Genomic DNA, 19,269 nt, shown 5'->3' on the forward strand with positions numbered 1-19,269 from the left:
AGTTTTGTGATCTCTAAGTTTTTTTTATGTATTTTTATGATTTTTAGGGTTTTTTAGTTTTCCATAGAACCTAAACCTTTTTATTTTTTTTTCAGCGATTTTCTTTAAAAACCTGCGATTTTTTTCATAAAAAATGTCAAAAAAAAGTTTTGTGATCTCTAAGTTTTTTTTATGCATTTTTATGACTTTTAGGGTTTTTTGTTTTCCATAGAACCTAAACCTATATATATATATATATATATATATATATATATATATATATATATATATATATATATATATTAATTCCTAAAAGGGTTGGTGAACAGTAATGTTTTGAAATTTCGAATTTTGCCACAGATTTCTGCCGACTTAAGAAAATCACGCCATATTCTTTCACATTTTTTATACTTTTTGATTTTGGCCACACATTTTTGCCAGTTTAACATAATCGCTGCTCACTTTTTTAATTTTACGTTTACCTCCCTTCACATCTTCTTTATCCTCTTCTTTTAACAATTGAGGGTGTGTTTCGTTAATTTTTGTTTTACTATACACGTGTCGGGTATTAACTTACTCACTCATCGTCGTGATTCACGAAAATTGGCACATCATTTCCCTTTTTTACTGACTCCAATACTTTTGCCCTAAACTCCATTTCCCCACTTAATTCTCATTCTCACCCTCGTCAAGACACCACCGCCGATCTTGCCTCCCTCAGCCCTCCTCCGACGCCGTTTCCCTCTCCGACATAGGAAAGAGCCTCTTTTGTGGAGAACCGACAGAGCGAATATGCTTTTCTGCTTCAAAATTTTATCAACGTCTAAGTAAATCTGATCCAACCCAGCGTCATCGGCGCATGTAATTCCTACTAGTTCTCTTAAAGCCTTAATAGATTTTATTTTGTTAAGGCTTCTTTTTTTTAGAATAAATGAATTATATAACTAGCAAGATGTTCAGAAAAAAGATTTACAAGAACACTGTGTTTTGAATCTAGGAATTCATTATATTTTAAGCTTATGGTCTATACACACACACACACCACATAACAGACATAGTAACGTTATTATCAAATAACAACTTTTGTCTAGGTATCTTACCCCAATAACTCATTTATGGATTTCCAAATAATCCGCCATGTCGACTTAATTATAGAATCCAAGACGATACGTTATTTTTGAAGACAAGAGAACATTTTCAATCCACAACACACCCTATTAACCCTATTAACCGTAGGAAAGTTAAGTCGCACCAATTACGACCTTCACCAATTATTGAAGTGCACTTCACATTCCCAAGAAAATATACTTAGAACATAAAATAGAAGGAAGATCAACACCTTTAATCATCAAATTCTTTTTGGATGAAATGTGATCTAATAAAATCATTCATATAAGAGTTGTCACTTTCTTCAAACATTAATATATGATATTAATTTAAAATTGACAGCAACAAATAGTTAATAAAATAGAGATTTCTTTTTGAACTAAAAGAACCAAAGATGAGAAATATGAGTTTTCAAAAGGTATCACGTGTCATTGGATACATGCAATATGCATGATACAAAATGTTTTAAAACTAGAATTGAAAACATATAAAAATCTCTTTTCCAGACGTAAGTTTATGACGTCCTTTTAAAGAAGCACTCGCACATCTTTTATATGGTCATTGTGGGAAAAGGACATCTAACCATTTGAATTGTCTTGTGATGGCTGATGCGTTTTCGTGATTCCTGTAACTAGTTATGAGTCAATTCCACAAGTTTTTTCAAGTTTGATGATTTGATCGGAAATCTTTTTGAAATAAAGGTCACCTAAGCATTAGAGACCCGAGACATAGATGAGATCAAACATGTCAAATAACAAAATGTTCTTAAGGATCCCATACTTATAGGATTTACATTTTGATGTAAATAGTAAACGCTACATACCTTGTTGAGTTAAATAAACAAAGAAAAAAGATACCCAACTGTTTATTTGTTTTGCAACTTGAATCCTAGTCTTTAACTAATTAATGTTTTAGAAACATAAAAGGGCATTAACTATTAAAAGAATTAAGCATTAAAAAATACTAAATAAACTTGTTAACTTTTTATATTGGCCGGTAATGCACCCGCACCCAATTGTTACCCATTCCAACATTATGTACCTTCAATCCGTCCTTGAGAATGACAAGTTGAACCATACGAACTTCCTTGATTGAAATCGAAATTTGAGAGTTGTTCTCCAGCTTGAAAAGAAGTTGTATGTGTTTGACAACCCCTTCTCGATGAGCCTCCTTCTGCTCCTAGAGCTGCTCATGACACTTAACTTAAGCATCTTGATGATTCAATTGAAGTTTCAAGTCTTATGCTAGCCACTATGATTCCAGTCCTTTAGATAGATATGAAACATGTTCCAGTATATGAAATGATAACACACCTAAATGAAATGTTCCAACAACAAACAAGGACCAAACGTTTCTAAGTAGTTTGAGTGTTGCATGGATGCAAGATGAAGGAGGCCAAAATGTAACTATATATGTTCTTAAGATAAAGAGTCATATTAAACACTTACAAAGACATGGTTCTCCCATTTACAATGAGTGAATTTAATACTTCGCTAATTACCCAAGTCGTTTGATTTATTTATCATGAACTACAACGTGAATGGTTGGGAGAAACCTATCTCAAAGTTGCATGTGATGCTTAAGACTGTTGAGAAACCTATCTCAATGTTGCTCAAATCCCTACGCCAAAGAGGAAGCAAAATGTTTCCAAAGATGATGAATGCTTTGAGTATGGAATCGTTGGGCATTGGAAGAGGATTTCAGATGTAACACCTCAAATTCAAAGTATTAACATTTTGACCCCTTATCATGAGAATTATTTGCAAAGTTGCTCCCATGTAGCATTTAAATGAAATTTGAAACTCAATCACGCACGTTGGGCGTGCGTGGCAGAGACTCAAACCCTAGTTTTTAGGGTTTGGACCCTATTTATACATCCTTATCTCTCAGGGCTCCCTTCATTCATCAGCCTTTAGCCTCAAATTTGACCCTTGCAAACCCTAATCCATTTTAGAGCGTGTTTGAGCCTTGAGTGTGTATTTTGGTGATCTTGAAGGAGGAAGAAGGAAGAGGAGACCAACTTAGAAGAGTGAAGCACTTTGGATCCAGAAGCACATCATCATTTAACACCAGTTGGAGGTAAAAAGCTTTGATCCTGATGAAGTTTTGCTTAGATCTTGATTAGCCATGGATTGTGTTCATTTTGGTCCCGTAAGCTTGATGTATTTGAGTATGGGTTACTCTAATTCATTTGAGCTGTCCTTTAAGACCATTTTGGAGTGTTTAGAGACATAAAAATGTAATCTTGGTCCTTAGTATTCCCCCATGCATGGACTAGGATGTATTAATGAGTTAAGAAGTTAGGGTTTTTGGTTTTGAGCACCTAATATCCATGCAAGATCATAAAGTTGGAAACTTTATGATTAAGGACAACATTTGAGGACTGGATCTAGATTTTGGAAGAAAGGGCTTGAGGGATTAAGCTTTTAATAGAGGGTGAAGTTGGCTGACACGTACGTTGGGTGTACACAGGTGTACGTTGCGCGTACGTGATCAATAGCCCGTTTTGGTCAAACCTTGAGTACGCTAAGCGTATAAGCTGAGTACATTGGGCGTATTCAACTGAGTTAACTCGACTGACTTTTTAACTTTCAACTATGACCAGATTTTGACCAAATTTGACCTAGAGGTATTTTGACTTTCGACTTTGACCAGATTTTGAGCAAGGTTGACTTTCGACTTTTTGACTTCGATTTTGACCAAATTTAGCTGAGTACGCTAAGGATCTGTAAAAGTTTTCAAAATGATTATAAAAAATTGTTTTCAAATATAACCAAGGAAGGAAGAGATGTGTACGATCAACCAGAGTAAGAAATTATACCCCAAGTTACCCACACTATTATTTGTTATTGATGATTATGATAGAACTACATGCTAGCTATAGGGTAGGGATCTTTAGGACTTGCATAATAGAATTGCCTGAATTATGATGCCTTATTTCCTATAGAGATTTTCTGCTCGAAAGTTGCTTGATTGATGATTAGTAGGTCCCTTTCAGGTGTGAATTAACTACTAAATGAATGCGATAAGCATGCTGCAAAGGTTAAATAATCTTAGAGTGAAGGATTTGACCTTATTGTACAGCTCTTGTTTGAGTCCAACCGTTTTAGGGTTGAGTATTTTAATATAAGATTCTTTAAGTTATGTTGCATGTGATTGTATTCATGAAGTAGTTAACTGGCACTAATGAGGGTCTTTCAGTAGCTAATGGCAGGGTGAGGTGGGGATCCTAGGATAGCCTAAGAAGTATTATAGTGTGCATAGTGCGTTGTTTAGCGAATTTTGGTAGTATCATTATGAGGAAGTAACTTAGAGGATTCAAGATGATTCTTGAGGAAAGTATGGATAGATGTGGAAGGTAGTATTGGTCCTGTACTACTAGAAGCACAAGATCCATACTCAAATCGAGGGAAGTCACGAGGATCCTAAGGAGCTGGTTGAGAGTAGGTGACATGGTTTGTGACAGTGGTTTTGTATCTGTTGATCTTTTGGTTATGGTTGTTCAGGCTGAGGATGAGTTTGGTGATTGTTTGGGATTTAGTGGTCATGTCAGTTTGGGTTGAATGGTGCATACCTAAGCGATTTAGTTGATTTGAGGTCTTGAGGACCTTGCTCGGTGGTAGTGCCAGTTGAGTCGTGAGACTCATGAAGGAAGTGATTGTTATGATCGCCTCGAGGATTGCAGCCGGAGGCTGAGTGATTGACAAATGGATCGAGATGTCACTATCTTCGACATAGGATATGTTCTTTTATCTTCCGCGTTCAGAGGATAGAGAGCAGGCATGTGAATTTTAGAGTTAGGATGCAGACCCAACATGGGGCTACATGGTTGTGGTATTTGGCGACAGTATGGTAGTGTGGGAATAAACAAGAGGATCCTTATGGTATGGTTGCTTTGAGATGAGATCAAGGGTCTTCTTTCTTGAGATGAATTAATGGTTGGGATTTGTAGGCGAGGAGTGTAGTAATCCATTTGTTTCTAGATAGGAAGTTGGTGTTTTACTTGTGCACCCTGTGACAACCCGATATTTCGAGACAATGTAATATAAACCAATCAAATTTAGGTCAAAATATAACTTTCCTAAAATCTTGTTGGGTTAAATAAAGTAGTAGGAATCGTATCAAGGTTTTCGTACATATAAAGAACCCTAAAATCCGAGTTATAACGAAGAAGTTATGACCAACCGAAGATTCTCGGCAAAACCGGCATTAGCGATTAAACGAAAAACGCGAAATTTCGATGCAATAGTTTTTAGCCTTAAGTATCTAAATGAAAGTTATAGACAACCTCAAATCTATGATCGTACATAAAAAGAACGTCCAAATCTGACTTCGGATGTGGAAGTTATGAATTTTTGAAGAAATTCCTTAATCGCGTCATTTTATTAAATATATAATAAAAATAATTTTGGATTTTGCCAACAGATTCTAAACGAAAGTTGTAGATCTTGGTCTCACCTTCGCGTTGATATAAAGAACGTCAAAAACGGAGTTCGTATGAGGGAGATATGAATTTTAGAAGTTTAATTAAAATAAATATAAATTTAATTATAAATTCCTGGTATTATCCGAAGGGGAGTCATCGGATAGGGCCGAAGTACGCCCTGCGTACCTTCGTACGCCTCGCGTACTGAGATCAAGGGCTTCGGATCGTCCACGTCGCCAATATCCGAGGAATCCGACCCGTCCGACCCGTCCGACCCGCTGTCCCGTCCGACCCGCCGTCCCATCCGACCCGCGTACCCAGCAACCCGTCCCATCCGAACCGAGGCAGTCGAGGCTTCGGTCACGCATGACGTACGCGTACGCGCTGCGTACGAGCGTACGCCCCGCGTACAGAGGCGGTTCAGCCTTCCTATAAATAGGATGCGAGGCTTTCCGAAAATGTTGCTCACTTCTCTCTTTTCTCTCTCGATCTTGCCTCGTTTTCCGTGCCCGTTATAACCCGAAGCTCTGGTCTTTTTGCTCAAGTCCCGAGGGTCGATTTTACTCCCGAGATTCCCGAGAATCCCGAGGAAAATCCGTTTCCCGAGACGAAACTCTGTAGGGTTTTCCATCTCGCTATCTTCAAGCTTTCATGTGAGTTCATACCCCTTAAATAATGTTTTAAACTACTTTTAAATGCTTTATGGGGGGGGGGGGATACAAGTAGAATCATGCTACTTATTATGTCAATCGCATGTGATTAGTAAGTAGGAGTATATTACTTATTACATCAATCACATGTGATTAATATACAACATTCAAAAGATTTGGCTACTCATTAGCCGTTTTACCAAACAGTTTCCTTCAAATGATTTTTATAAACATTTTATATGTTTTAAACTCCTTATTACACTGTACCTCTTACTCTGTTTATCATATTTCAAACTTATTTACAACTGTGTTTCAAACATATGTTCCTTATACTTATATTGTTTTATCAAACTTATGCCTTCAAATTGTTTTATAGATTGACATCAAGTCGATCTTTCCTTAAACTAATATTTATGTTTCAAATGTTTTACCAAACTTATTTATGCTTTTATATTATAAATTGCATGCCTCTATATGTATAGTTATATAAGAAATGTTTAAAAGACTTAGGAAGGCTATCCACCCTATTTCCTTTTCGCGCCTTGAGATGTGGTCTGGTGGGATATTGGATACTCATCCGAAGGTCGTTTAAATATTAGTTATATATCATGTGTACATATAAAGTCATAAAAGGTCCTTCCAATTCATCCTATGCCCTTGGGTAGCAAGGGTATACATCCACGTCCATACGTACCACTTAGATCACTAGTAAGCTACCATATGGGTAGTTCAGGAAGATACTAGAACCATTACTAGAACGCGATATCATACAACGAGTCAGTTCATTCATGAGTCAATACTTTCTAGAACATTGCTGTACAATACATATACATCTCTACTAGGACGAGAACATATACAATTATACTTGAACACTTACATGACAATACTTGCTAGATAGAGAGAACACACATTACAGCTAGCACACGAAGAACATTTCAGTACACCATAAGTACAATTACATGATCACACTTACATGAGTACGCTTTCATATACATAGGATAGACGTCACTAGGGGCTATAGCTCAGAACCAGTTTAGGATCTAACTATACTGATAAAACACACTACGATTGTGATTGTTATATCGAGTATACATGATCGCAGGTAATGTGATGCTCACGGCTTGCATTCATGCAGGGGCCGTGTGTAGGTCCTAAAATCCCTTTGATAGGGGAGCGAAACAGTCTGGGATCTAGACATCACATTATACCTTATCCATCAAATAAGGCAAGTTGAGTATCGGTGTATTGATATATATATTTATATATATCCAAATACCGTGGTACTTGGTAGTATTACCCTAGATTTAAGGTAATAGGTACGGTTGTAGTTCGACACTACACCATAGTACCATTTCTTTCCCATTACATTCACTTCGTGAATTTTTCATAGGAAGCGCGGTAATGTAGATATTATCTGTTGATAAATAGTAGCCCTTTTAGAGCTACGATTTAGTACTACGTTAATTTTTCCAGTACATATTTCAGTGACAACCTCACTTAAATATAAATGTACAATCTATATTTTGAGTAATGATAGTTATACTTTGGAAAAATACATACTCTTACAAGAGACACACACACACAGAACAGTTAAGTCTTGGTAGAAGACTCCTTTTGTACTAATAGGAATCATAGGGATTTCTAGGGATTTTCAAACATTTACAGTTGAGCTACAAATATTTTCATACTTATACTCGTTTTCTTTCAAAGCAATGTCAAGTCTTAGAAATTATAAGTTTTCACAAATTAAGACACATTAATACTTATGATCTCACCAGCTTTAAAGCTGATACTCGCTTTCAAAATTACTTGTATCCTCAGGTCATCATAGACAGGTACCGATGCAAGGAAAACGGAAGATGGAGCTTATTCAAGACTTATCTTTCATTTTGATTTATGCTTTAGTGTTTATCAAAATTTTTCAGAATACAATTGTATAATAATTATTTTATTAATGCAATGGATGATGTTGTTGCTTGTTTACTACTTTACATTGTTGTTGATATTATACATGACGTCCTCCGCCCCAGAACGTTTCTGCCGTTCTCGGTTTTGGGGTGTGACACACCCACATAGAATTCTTGATGCTAAAGGCAACCATGATTAGGGAGTTCCCAAGGTCTCCATCTGAGATTCGAAATCTCTTTGAGTTTGCTTGGTACTTATCTAGAAGATCATCCTACGTTGTGTTATACATTCCAAGGGCCAGGGATGTTATGTATCTGGGTGAGCTATTTGAGTTTTGGCATGTATGCAATGTCAGTTAGTAGTAGTTCAAACCATAAGTGAGGGAGAGAAAGATATTATGCCTAGGGAATCATCGATTTGTTTGAGTTATGGTTTCAGAAGAATGGGTCATAGAGATTTGCAGTTCGGGTATGTGAAAATTCGGTTTGGGATTTGGTCAAGACGGGGGCACAGAGCATTTTTCCATCAGATGAATGTGTTCAGGAATGCAAGAGTCATCTCTGCGACTAGAAGTTGTTGGACAAGGAGCTTGTTGTGGTCAGTGGTTCCTTTCGAAAACTTCAAGAAATAGGTCAAGAGGCATTTGGGTCACTCAGGTTGAGTATCGATCGTTGAAGGATTGTTAACTTGTTGTATAGATTGATATTTATAGTCTAGGATGGATAGTTGTTGATCGGCCAATCAGTTTCATAGTTTGGTGTCTATGGTTCCTCGTGGGTTTTGGTTCAGTAGTGTATTGGATCATGGGATTAGTTGCCATTGCATCCTCGATCATTGGCCATTTTGTTCATCATCAATAGCTTGAATTCTTTGTAAGTTTCGGGTTATACTAGTTAAAGTTCAATGGATGCGTCAACCTATTGCCAATTCCAGCTCGAGATTGGATGATGTCCTTGGTTATTGGAAGTTTAGAAGTTAGGGCAACGTTGTTCAGTTTTTCCAAACGTGACATTAAATCTGTGTAGAATCTAATTTTTGGCATGTCATTATCACACCCAAAAATTTCATGCCAAATTAATACTTTTTCAAAACATTTAAAATCATTTATCATTACAAAGTTTGTTTTCAAAATATATAATATCAGAGTTTTCCCAGAACATAAACAAATCATGAGGAGTTTTACAATCATGCCTTCGCCTTGCCGCGATCCCCTGATGTACCTGAAACAATAGACTGAAACTTTAAGCCCGAAATCTTAGTGAGTTCCCCCAAAATACCAACACCCCACAGATATAACCATATCAGATAAACATATAAGAAAACAGCATGCATAATGAGCCATCAGTATGACTAGACCAATTCCTGGTCCTCATTCTATCTGGACCGCTCTCCGAGCCTTCGGCACGTCTGGACCGCCCTCCTCGGGATCTTCAGCCTATCCGGACCGCTCGCTGGGCCTTCGGCCTGACTAGATTTGCCTGGCCCGGGCCTGCGGTCTACCCGGTCCGCCCAGGGTGTCTTGGCCTACTGCACACAACAGGACCTGCCTCAACCCTTTTCCCCAAACCAATAGACATGTGCACATAAACATCATATGCTAGCATGCAATATAAAATAATCATACTGATCTAACAGATCATAACTCATGGCAACCATCTTATAACCAGGATACTGAGCTAACATATTACTAGCATAACAACCATCCTAAACCAGGATAAAATCTAACATATCAATAACATAGCAACCATCGTAACCCTGGATGTAAATCATAAAGGACCAGCCTTGGTGCCTTAGACCCTATAGATATAGTGAAGATAACTCACCTCGTACTGTCGACTCGAAGATAAACTCAAGCTCTTGGATGGCCGATACCACGCCACCACCTAAATGCACCATATAACCATGCTTGTAAATTTCCAATTTCCCAAAATGTCCCAGAAGTCCTATAGTTAACCCTTGGTCAAAGTCAAAGTCAACTTATCAAGGTCAACAGTCCATGTTGACCTCAACTCATCGAGTACCCTTAGCTACTCGCCGAGTTCCTTACATAACTCGCCAACTTGCCGAGTCACCTGAGTGACTCGTCGAGTTCCTAATGTCAGTGTTCGTAACTCCTTGGCCAACTCGACAAGTTTTCCCCTAGCAACTCGCCGTGTTCATATGTGTCCAAAGGTTGAGAAAACCCTAGCCGACTTGCTGAGTCATCGACTGACTCGCCGAGCCCAAGGCAATCTTCATCAGGCTCGCCGAGTTGTTTATCCAACTCGTCGAGTTCATGACCATCTTCATATGACTCGCCGAGTCCCTTCAATCCTTCATCCATACAGATGCTTTTTAAGCCATGCAAAGGTTCCATATTGCAGATCCAAGCTCCTAGGGTATGTTTATCACGTAAAGTTGCAAACTTTACGTGCATGCAAGATGATAATGGCCCAAAACAAGCTCAAGAAGTGGCTTAAGGTAAGGGAAAGGCCATAACTCTAAAAGCACTGAAACTTTATGACAAAGAGGGGCTAAAGGAGCCCAGATCTGAGGTTGCAACCTCAGATCTTGACCCAAATCAGAGAACCACCACACAAAACCCTAATATCCCAAATCCATAAATGAAGAGATCTAACTAAGAGAGCCAAGGTAACAACTTGTTACCTCCAAAATAATGCCAAAACAGAGAAGAATCTGGATCTACAACAGCCCCTTGCTTCAATCTTCTTGAACTCCAAGCATTTTACTCCAAGGATCCCTTTTCTAAGCTAAGAAGCACACAAATATAGAGAGCAACCACGAATTAGGGTTTCTGAACTCAAGGGAGGTAATAAGAGAGGCTAAGGGGAATAAGTGGTCTTTAAATAGGGTGAAAATCCCCAGAAGTTAGGGTTTCATCTGCCAGCTCCTACTCGTCGAGTCCCTTCTTGGACTCGGCGAGTAGGTCACTTACACACGCGGACAACCTGCTGCTAGTCGACGAGTAGGGTAACCAACTCGTCGAGTAGACCTTACGACAAGAAAATTCTTATAACATCAGTACCTGAGAATCAGGGCGTTACAGTCATACTGGCAGGATTGGTATTTAGATGGATTTGACCAGAGTTTTAGTAGCATTTCTGGATAACTTCAAATGTCTTATCGAGATAGTTACGTATTGATGGGGTCTGTTCAGTCTTAATCAAGGTATGGGATCTTGTTTCAATCGTTCAGGAGAATTTTTTCTGTTAATTACTGAGGTTCGTCATTTCATTAGATCTTCTCGTACTTCACCCTTTGGGTAAGGTTGTGGGTTCCCTTAAGGGTGTGTTGTGGCAAGTTCATTAGGTATTGTCGTGAGGGGTGTATATGGGTTGGACAAGATAAAAATGGAGCAATCGCTTCAAATTATATGCATGGTTCTTATTTGGGTTATAAACTTTGAATTGGAACAATAATGCGACCGTTTATACCATTCTCGGGTTGTATGCGACCATGTTTTCATTGGATTTTGCATTGGTAGCAGCCAATACTGTGGAAGGAATTATGCGGGGTAGAAGAGTATAGAAGTTGTGTGTTTGGTTAAAGTTGAGGGGGATGTTTATTGGGTTCCTGCAAGGTGATGGATTAAGGTTGAGTATCTTTAGGCCCCGTGGTGCTGGTCGTGAATTTTCAGGTGAGTAATGGAATGACATCAAGATCGGCGTGGTACCGTGAGCCTATCGTTTTAGTGGTTAGAAGGTGTCACGATGTATCGTGAACCAATGGTTGTATGTTTATATGGGCAGGACCCGGTAGTCAATTGATTGAGCATCTTAGGTCTCAAGACCGTTAGGCTTATTAGCATGTTTGGGATCACTAGTCATTTGGAAGGCTAAGATACTGGGAGCATTCCAGACATGGGCTGAGGGCCGGGAAGGGTATTCCAGACATGCAATAGGATGATTTAATAGAATAATCTATTTATCTCAAAGAGAAGAGGCAACCGATTTTGGTCTATGGAGGGTTCTATTTATAGTGTTGGACATGCTAGGGTTACACTTGGTAAACCGTAATAACCCATGACTTTCCACATTCTCATGTTCCATGGGTTTAACCTCCATGGACTATCCATGGATTAGTTTAGCCCACAATCATGGATCATCAGCCCACACTACAAGAATGATTGATTTACATAATTAATCCCCATATATTTAATTAGTCTCTTTTGATCACAAAATTAATAAATTAATTCTTGATCAATACTAATTAAATAATTCCATATTAATATATTATACTTGTAATATATCAATAAACCATAAATAACCTTATTCTCAAAATTCATCCTATCAAATTGCACTGGTGAAGGCAACCCAAAAGGACCATGCTACAATCAGGTCAAGTACATACTAGTTATAGTTATGGGCTTAGACACCAAATGCAACAGTCTCCCACTTGGATAAGTCTAATAACTATTACTGGTTATGCACTTCAGGATCTAACTTAGCAATCGTAAGCTTTCAAAAGCCGTTGTTGAACTCTGACCTAGTCAGTGACGCGTTTTTCAGATAAGTGGTCATATAATCCTCTGTTCTCAAGATATAAACTGGAAAATATACATGGAACAATGTCATACTTATTGTCCAACAGTTTGTTTCCCGATTTCCGATTCGTCTGACATAGAACATAACTGAACACATCAATTTAGTTCTGACTGGGTCCGTCACATAAGTCAAGACGGATTCATCGAGGGGCCCAAGATATCGCTTTTAATCTTCTTAGGATAAAAGTAATAGATAAACTTCGACATTATATGTTTGTACTAACTACTCATCAAATCATGCATAATGATACGTTTTATAACATCATGTTACTGATGCGTTTTCGTATCATCAATGCACAACCAACTTGTAGTCAACAACTCGTATATCTAGGTTTGAAAACTTATATGATATTATCGTCTCACGATCACTCGTGATAAATTCCTAGAAGTGATGCAAGTGGGCACGGGTTGATCCAATACTCAAATATTATTTCAGAAGTACTCATGAATGGTGTAGCAAACCTATTGCTATATCTAACTCCTTAGACAAATCTACAAGCCAACTCATGACAGTCTTATTTCATACTTACTTCCAACATATGATCGACTGTGGATGGTTTGAATAATAATAATAATCATAATTTTATTATTTTGGATGTCAAAATATGCAAAGTGAAACAATAGTAAATAATTGACACAAGACAGTAACTTTACTTATAAAAAAAACCCTTTTATTCATCATCAAATGTCAATTACAATTTAGCTATTAAAAGTTTTGATTTATCTAATTACTAAGACTAATATCGTCCTTTTAGCCCAATGCTCCTCGCATGCTGCAAGTGCTTAACCCTAGTCAGTCCTTTTGTAAGAGGATCTGCTGGGTTGTCCTATGACGATATCCCATTTACCACGAGGTGTCCTTCTTCTACCTGATGTCTTATGAAGTGGTATTTTTTGTCAATATGCCTGGATCTACCATGATCTCTCGGTTCCTTGTTTAAGGCAACAACACCTTCATTATCACAGAAATTCTCCATAGGCTCCTTTATGGATGGAATGACTCCAAGGTCTCCGATGAAGTTTTTCAACCATATCGCCTCCTTTGATGCTTCGCTTGCTGCTATGTAATCTGATTCACACGTTGAATCAGCTACAGTTTCCTGCTTGAAACTTTTCCATGTCACTGCTCCTCCATTCAGGGTAAACACCCAACCCGACTAAGAGATGAAATTATCTCTATTGGTTTGGAAGCTGGCGTCGCTATACCCTGTCACTCTCAAGTCATCACTCCCACTAAGGGTAAGGATCCAATCCTTAGTCCTCCACAGGTACTTAAGAATGTTCTTAACTGCAATCCAATGAGATTTACCAGGATTCCCTTGATATTTGCTGACCATGCTCAAAGCAAAGGCCACATCAGGGCGAGTACAACTCATAACATACATGATCAAACCAACCGCGAAAGCATATGGTATATGACTCATTTATGCTATTTCAGCCTCTATACTCGGACTCTGAGTCTTACTCAGTTTGGCATTGCAATGTATAGGTAAGTCACCTTTCTTGGAGTTCTCCATGCTAAAACGTTTCAACACCTTGTCCAAGTAGGTACTTTGACTATGTCCTATTAGCCTTTTAAATTTGTCTCTCAATATCCTAATCCCTAGGATATAAGCAGCTTCTCCGAGGTCATTCATAGCGAAACATGTGACAATAGTCAAATTCGGGTCAAGTCTAAGTCGAACGAAGTCATCGAGTCAAACCGGTCAACTCAATTAAACCTTGTATATTAGGGTTTGTGTTATGTAATTACTGTATAACTCACTATTTTAATGAGAAAACATCACTTGGAAAATTTGTGTGTTTAATTTTCCTTAGCCTTAGTGCTAAACAATGAACAAAAACAATAAAACAATGTTGCATACTCATCGGGAGTGTGTAAGATCCTAAAACATGGCTTAACAGGGTTCACGGACCTTACGTTGCGGAACCAAAGACTCACAATTGTCACACATGAAACCTCTCTCAATTGTTTTCACTCTATCTCTCTCTATTGTCAAATCTCTCTAAGTATGTGAAATCTCTCCCAAATATCTCCTTGTATGAGAAATCTCTCCAAGAATGTCAAATCTCTCCCAAATCTCTCTAAGCATGTGAAATCTCTCCCAAATATCTCTTTGTATGAGAAATCTCTCCAAGAATGTCAAATCTCTCCCAAATATCTCTTTGTATGAGAAATCTCTCCAAGAATGTCAAATATCTCTCTGAATGCCAAATCTCTCCAAGTATGTCAAATCTCTCCCAAATCTCTCTAAGTATGCCAAATCTCTCCAAGTATGACAAATCTCTCCCAAATCTCTCTCAAAATCTCTCTCAACTTTCTATAATCGCTCGGGGGATCCCGACCCTCGAATTTGGCAAAAACAGCCCAAAAACGGAAGTCTACGCGAAAAACAGACTTAAGGAGCCGAAACTCCTCTTAGGAACCGAAACCCTCTCAGGAACCGAAACCTCTTAGGAGCCGAGACCCTCTAAACCGAAATGGACCGAGTGCTCTATTTATTTTGGTCTCCTGATCATTCCAAACCGAACCTAACTTTCGGCTCCCCTTCTCATCTTCGGTCAGAGGAGACTCCACTTCGGTACGAGAAGCGAACCTGCGCATCCGAGGACTTGAGCTTTTGTCCGAGGAGCAAGCCTGCGCATCCGAGCCCCACTCTCGGTTCCTCCTCCTGCTCTCGGTTCCTTCTCATGCTCTCGGTTCTAGTGGCTAGGACCGAACCCTCGGCCAGAACTTCGGATTTTGACAGTTTTCACCCGATTTTCGATATCTTTAGCGCTTTGAGCCCGTTTTTCGAGATTTTAATGCGGGATTTTCTCACAAACTCATATTTTAACATAATAAGCCCCAAATATTAATATTTTAATTATATTTTGGGGAAAATCCTTGTCTAAGAATAAAATCTAGTAGGTAAGATTTATGGGTGGAGTGTTGACTTTGCCTTAGTGTATGACACAAGCAACCTCCCCATACCTCCATGGTACAACCCCTTGTCCTTCCACCATACCTAAGTCATGCTAATGTACTTTATCATAATTTCCAGCCATTTCCCACGTTCTTAGAGCTGAAACATCCACCCTCTCTCCTCACTTCACTCATTTTCTCTCATTTTCACCACAAGATCAAACACTTTTCTCTCAACTCTTCTCTCTCAATTTCGAGATTTCCAAGGCTTTCCTTCTACTTTTGGTAAGTATCTTCATTATCCTTATAATTTTTACACTTCCTTCCACTCCAATCATAGATTGCTTACACAAATATCGTCATATTTGTGTTAGATCTTCGAATCTTCAAGCACCTCCCAAGTGTTCTTGAGTTGAGAACTTCTTTTCTCCATCATCCATCTACTGAAATCACTCAAGGTGAGTTCATACCCCTATATTTTAGTGTTTTCTTAAGTTTTTAGGGGGGGGGGGGGGATACAAGTTAAAACACCATGAACATAACTAAACTTTTCTAACAGCTTTCATCAGAAAAGTTGGGCTCCATTCACGGACTGTTTTGGACAACTTAAACATTTTTGTTTTCAAAACTGTTTTAGGTGCATGTATTTCAAGGTTTTAGCTTTAAAATGACTACTTGCATATCTCCATACGATTTTTCTACAATTTATGGTGATTTTTACAGAACTGTTTATCATTTCAAACATCAATCCGGACCAGTCTGTGATTATGGACTTGTTCACACAAGTTAGAGGTCACTAAAAATTATGGAAAAATTTATGAACAAACTATACTCATTTTCCAAACTCTCAGAAGTTACAGAACTTGATTTGTACATTTTATGATTTTTCTACAAATTTTCCAATAACAGTTACAGAAAATGTTATTAACAGAAAAACACTATAAATTTCATTTCACCTTGTAACATGTTGAGCAAGGTATATATCATTATGTGATTATGTGTTGTTGCAATATATGACATTTTTGTATTTGTATCTACATATACACCAGTTAACAAATGGATTTTTACTAGGTAATGCATAGAAATAACAAAGTGTTATAATTGAAGTACACACATTACATACAAATGTTTTATTAAACTATGTTAAGTATAGTTTATGTACTTTACTATTTCTACCCTTGTTTTGATAAACTATAATAGGTATAGTTGATGATACACTACAAAATACATATATTTCAGAAGGGTACATTCATACAAAAAGGTTCTACACTTACGCACACTACACGTAAACTTGTTAACTCAGATCGTGAGACTTTCTCTCCCCGTACGTCCGAGTACGGGATCCAAATTCCTGTAAGTTATAACCAAAATCTCTTGTAGGGAGAGCGTGATAATTGTGTATAGATCTATATTGGGATTGACATCCCACACCTCGCTGCTAGCTACAGCCGAACCGGCAGTTCTGCGGGTGACAAGAGTCATAGGATCAGGGCGTCTAAAAGACGTTGTGCAGGTTACCTCTAGTCATAGTACAGTTATAGCGACTCACATAGGGAGCGAACAATACATAAAGTTTACGGGATTTTTATAAAACAAAAGGGGTTTTATGTCGATTTAAAATGACTTTTTATATCAATAAGTACAGATATTACTGTACACTTTCGGTTTTGGTATCTATGACTACACATAATTTGAAACCACTTTTATATCTTTAAGTATGGAAAATACTTGTTATTTCTCGGTCCTGGGATTTAGGACTACGTATACATATTAAAGAAAATATCAAATTTTCTGGATACATATTCTAACGCTTTTACAAGTAAAAATGGTTTACTTCTCTAACGAAATCTCTTATGAACTCACCAACGTTTGTGTTGACACTTTTCAAAACAACTTGTATTCTCAGGAAATCACTAAACAGGAAATCAAGTGCATTTTGAGGATGGGACGTTAAGGCGTCAAACATTTCATATTTTGTCAACGTATTGTAATTGATTTTGAAACATGTAATTCATACAATGATGTAACCTTTTCAATTATATATATGTTGGTTGTGTTTGCTTAAATCACTATCGCATTTGTTGTTATGATACTTTACATGAAGTCCTCCACCCCCGGACGTTTCCGCTATCCTTGGTTTGGGGGTGTGACAAAACACTTCCCAAGCCAGGATTTAACCTCCTGCAAGGTTGGGATGTCATTTCCTATGAGCAGTATGCCATATACATACAATACCAGAAAGCTCACTATACTCCCACTAGCTTTGACATATACACATGACTCATCCTCGCTTCTCGAAAATCCAAACTCTTTGACTTTCTCATCAAAACAAAGATTCCATCTACGAGATGCTTGTTTCAATCCATAAATGGGTACTTTTCATTGACAAAACCCTCTGGCTGACTCATGTCAACATGTTCAACCAACTTTCCATTAAGGAAAGCAATTTTGACATCCATTTTCCATATTTCATAGTCATGAAATGCAGAAATGGCCAGCATAATCCTTATAGGTTTTAAATTCGCTACTGGTGAGAAGGTCTCATCATAGTCAACTCCCGGAGTTTAAATAAAGCCCTTCGCAACTAGTCGCGCCTTGTATGTGTGTACATTCCCATCCATGTCAGTCTTCTTCTTGAAGATCCATTTGCACCCGACTGTCTTACGACCCGGTACATTGTCAACCAAGTTCCAAACTTGATTGTCATACATGGACTAAATCTCGCTGTCCATAGCCTCTTTCCATTTTTCAGACTCGGGGCATGCCATGGCTTCCTTGTAGTTGTTAGTTTCATCTAAATTTACCAGTGTGCTATCACTGATAAATGTATCACCTTCAATAGTAATATGGAAACCATAAAACTCAGGTGTATTTCTAACTCTACTTGAATGCCGCATAGGTAAGGACTCGTCAATTGGATCAACTGGAGTTTCCTCCTCAGGTTGATTGCTAGTGTTTGAGGTTCCTTCACCGCTTGACTCTTGAAGCTCTTCAAGGTCAATTTGCCTCCCACTGTTTCCTTGGCCTATGAGTTCTCTCTCACGAAAGACTCCTCTCCTCGCAATGACGACAACATTGTCACTCGGTCTATAGAAGAGATATCCAAAGGATTTTTGTAGGTAGTCGATGAAAATAAATCGCTCACTTCGAGGATCGAGCTTGTTGTGAGTTTCTTTTCTCACAAAAGCCTCGCAACCCCAAACTTTGATGTGATCTAATGTGGGAACTTTCCCAGTCTACATCTCGTGAGGTGTTTTGGAAACCTTTTTGGTAGGGACTAGATTAAGGATATGGGCGACAGTCTCTAAGGCATACCCCCCGAACCCTGTCATCAAGGAACGAACCCTGTCCAACATGGTTCTATTGCGCCTTTTGGCCACACCATTAAGCTATGGTGTCCTAGGTGGCATCAATTGCGAAACAGTTCCACATTCCTTTAAATAGTCAAGGAACTCGATACTAAGATACTCTCCTCCACGATCGGATCGTAGCATCTTTATCTTCCTGCCCAATTGATTCTCCAATTCTTGCTTAAACTCTTTGAACTTTTCAAAGGTTTCTGACTTATGCTTGATTAAGTAAATATACCCATATCTACTATAATCATCAGTAAAAGTCACATAGAAGCGGTTAGCATCCTTTGTGGTGTTTCTGAATGGTCCACACACATCAGTGTGTATGAGATCCAACAAACCTTCACCCCTTTCACAAGTACCAGTGAAGGGTGACTTGGTCATCTTTCCAAGTAAAC

The sequence above is a fragment of the Lactuca serriola genome, chromosome 4 (genome assembly GCF_051521515.1).
Source record: "Lactuca serriola cultivar US96UC23 chromosome 4, Lser_US96UC23_V15, whole genome shotgun sequence".
Classification (NCBI taxonomy): Eukaryota; Viridiplantae; Streptophyta; class Magnoliopsida; order Asterales; family Asteraceae; genus Lactuca; species Lactuca serriola.